The sequence below is a fragment of the Mobula birostris genome, chromosome 9, assembly GCF_030028105.1.
Source record: "Mobula birostris isolate sMobBir1 chromosome 9, sMobBir1.hap1, whole genome shotgun sequence".
Classification (NCBI taxonomy): Eukaryota; Metazoa; Chordata; class Chondrichthyes; order Myliobatiformes; family Myliobatidae; genus Mobula; species Mobula birostris.
Genome location: NC_092378.1, coordinates 147,728,797 through 147,732,672, shown reverse-complemented (window position 1 = coordinate 147,732,672; position 3,876 = coordinate 147,728,797).

Here is a 3,876-nt window from a genome sequence, read left to right as displayed (position 1 = left end):
GCCAGAATGGAGCTTTTTCTGTTCTTTACCATCCTGATACAAAGTTTCACCTTTCAAGTTCTGCCTAACATTACCAATCTGGAGCTTGTGTCTGGCGTGGGCTTCACCTCAGTTCCAAAGTACCAGAACTTATGTGCAGTCCGTCGCTGATACAAACACATCATTCCAGGACTTATCTTGATTTTTTCGTTTCATTATTTTCATAATCACCATAACAATATGTTTCTTTATGTGAAATGTGATATTTGTCATGTGGCTGACTTGTAAAAGAGCAATCCACAGTGGCTTTTTAACCTCAATCAAATCATCCTGCAAATTCCTGAGATTGAAATGCACAAAAATTGGGGAAACTCTAGAGTTCAGTAGATGATGGACTCAAGATTGTTTAATTTCATTTCCAGTGCACAACTGTAAAGGAGGATGAAATAATTGTTACCCTGGATCTGATGTAGCGCAAAACAAGCAAGAATAACAAGATACAACATGATCTAATACATAATATATTCTGCATATAGATTAATTATATGACCATAAAGTGATGCTGGGCACAGGAGTATCTGTACATATGATGACTCTGACAGGAAGTGATAAAGTGGTGGTTGTCGGTGTGTGTGAACGGGTGGATTAGTGGTGTTGTTGATTAGCCTGACTGCTTGGTGAAAGCAATTGTATTTGAGTCTGGTAGTTCTGCTGTGGATGCTATGTCGCCTCTTCCCTTAATGGGAGTGGACCCTACAGTATTAGAGCTGGGTGGACGGGATCCTTCATTGGTGCTTTTGCAGCACCTTTCTGTGTATATGTGTTTGATGTTGGGTAGGCTGGTCCTGGAGATGGACTCGGAAGATCTGACTACCCGTTTTCCTGTCCACTGCAGTGCACTTGACCCTTTCCTCCACCTCCTCACCCACCATACCCAGCATCTCACTGTCCATTCACCAAGAAATTTGAAAATATTATAGCTTCAACCTTTCTGGTGATCTGCTGAAATAATAGTCAATGTGATCAGTTCTTTAATATTTAACCAATCTATTTGGCAAGGGAGAAATGCTTATTCCATTAAACCCCTGAATAAATATCAGCACTTTAGATATGAGCTATAATTCGGTGCATTACCCAGTCACAGTCAAAGAATATCAGCTTCAAGTCCTTCTCCAGGCATTTCAGTGCAAATGTTATAGAGTGCAATAAATGGCTGCAGGACAGATACTCTGCATGTCCAGGCATTGCTTGTCCCTCAACGCAACAATGGATTGTAAGATAAGTACAGCATTGCTGCTTCAGCAAACACGAGGAATTCTGCAGATGCTGGAAATTCAAGCAACACACATCAAAGTTGCTGGTGAACGCAGCAGGCCAATCAGCATCTTTAGGAAGAGGACTGTACCTCTTCCTAGAGATGCTACCTGATCTGCTGCGTTCGCCAGCAACTTTGATGTGTGTTGCTGCTTCAGGAAGTTTTCAAGGTATAAACTGAGTGCTGATTTTCAAAAATAAATCTTGCCAGATTTCAAGAAGCATTGAATAAGCATCTCTGGCTAAAATAAACCTTCAGAAAACATTGAGTCCATTTGGATAGATCCCTGCAATAGGAAGGGTGCAAACACACTGATGGGATTCTACTACAGACCACCCCACCCCCCTCCCCACTCAAAAAGGCACTGAGACATTGAGGAACACATATGTAATTAGATTTGTGAAATATGTAAAAAATAATTGAATTGTTGTCACAGGGGATTTCAACTTCCCTGATCAATCTGGGACCATCTTAGTGCAAGGGGTTTAGATGGGGCAGAATTTGGTAACGGTATCCAGGAAGGTTTCTTAAATCTCTGTGTGGGTGGTCCAGTGAGAGGAGGGCTGCACTGAATCTGCTGTTAGGTAAGAAGCCTAGCCAGCTGACTGGCCAGGATGAACAGCTTGGGAACAGAGACCACAAATCCTTACCTTTCAGGAGTTCTATAAATAAGGATAGATATGGTCCAGGTGGGAGAGTTTTAAATTACAGGGGCAATAGGCAGTAACTAAGAAGTGTTAATTATGAACACTTTTTCTCTGGCAAGTCCATATCAGCCAAGTGGATGATGTTCATAGATAAATTGCACAGAGTACAGAAAAGATGTGTTCCTGCTAGAAGGAAGGAAGGGGATAGAAAGATTAGGGAACCTTGGATGTCCAGAGAGGTGATGAATTTGGTTAAGACCAAAAAGGAAAGATATGTAAAGCTTCAGGAGTTAGGATCATAGGGAGCACATGAAAAGTATAAAGAAACCAGTAAAGAACAAAAGAAGGAAATTAGAAGAGCCAGGAAGGACCATGAAAAATCCTTGGAAAGCAGGATTATGTCGAATCCCGTGGCATTCTATACCTACATAAAGAGCAAGAGAATAACTAGGGAGAAGGTGATACCATTCAAGGACAAAGAGAAGATCATTTGCTTGGATGTTGAGAATGTGAGTGAGATGCTTTATGAGTACTTTGCTTTAGTACTTATAAGGAAAATGATGTGGAGCATTAGGAGATCAGTGGTGAGTGTTTCAATGCGTTAGAACATTTAGATGTTAAGGAGGAAGAAGTGTTGAGCCTCCGAATGAGTATTAAGGTGGATGTCCCTAGGGCCTGATGGGATTTATCCCAGGTTATTGAAGGAGGCAAGGTATGTGATTGCTAGTGCCTTGCCCAGTACCTTTGTGCCCTTTGTGACCTGAGGTGAGGTCCCAGAGAGCCGGTGAGTGGCTAATATTCTACTTCTATGTAAGGGGGAACAAGGGAAAATGCTGGGAACTACAGACAGATCAATCTCACATCAGTTGTAGCAAAATTGCAGGAGAAAATTCTCAGGGACTGTATATATGAGCATTTGGAAACCCACAGACTTATTAGAGTGAGCCAGCGGTATCTTATCAACGATATGTTTTTGACAAGGTGCTGAGAGAAGTTGATTAGGGTATGGCAGTAGATATTGTCCCCATTGATCTGCATTTGACAAATTTCCTCAGATGAGGCTATTCCAGAAGATGAAGATACATGGGATCCACAGACAATTCACTGCTTGGATTCAGAACTAACTTCTGCATAGCAAATAGAGGGTAGTGGTGGAGGGGTCTTATTCGAGCTGGAAATATATAATTAGTGGTGTTCTGCAGGGATCTGTGCTGGGACTTCTGCTGTTTGTGATCTATATAAATGAACTGGATGAAAATGAAAATGGGTGAGCTAGTATGTTTGCAGATGATACCAAGAATGGTAGAGTTGTGGATAGTGCAGAAGACTGGGAAAGATTACAGCACAATGTAGATCAGTTGCAGATATGGGCAGAAAAATGGCAGACGGACTTTAACCAAGATAAATGTGAAATGTTGCACTTTGGTAGGGCAATTGCAAGAACACAGCACACCGTAAAGGGCAAGATCATTAATAGTGTTGCTGAGCAGAGAAATTTTGGAATTCACGCTCACAGCTCTTTGAAACTGGCTACACAAGTCAATGATGAGGTTAGAAAGGCTCATGGAATACTTGCTTTTATTAGTCGAGGCAATGAGTTGAAAAATGAAGAGGTTATTTTGCAACTTCATAAAACTCTGGTTGGGCCATATCTGGAATATTGCATACAATTCTGCTTGCGACTTTAGAGGAAGGATATTGAGGTTTTTGAGAGGGTGTAGAAGAGGTTTACGAGAACGCAGCCTGATTTGGAGACATGTGTTATCATGGGAGACTGGAAGAAGTTGTGTGGTTTTCTATGGATCGCCAGAGGGGAGATCTGATAGTTGTTTATAAGATAAGAGAGGCATAGGGGGAGTATCTTTTTCCCAGAGTAGGAATGTCTCATGCCAGAGACATGCTTTGAAGGTGGGAGGGGGTATGTTCAAGAGGGAT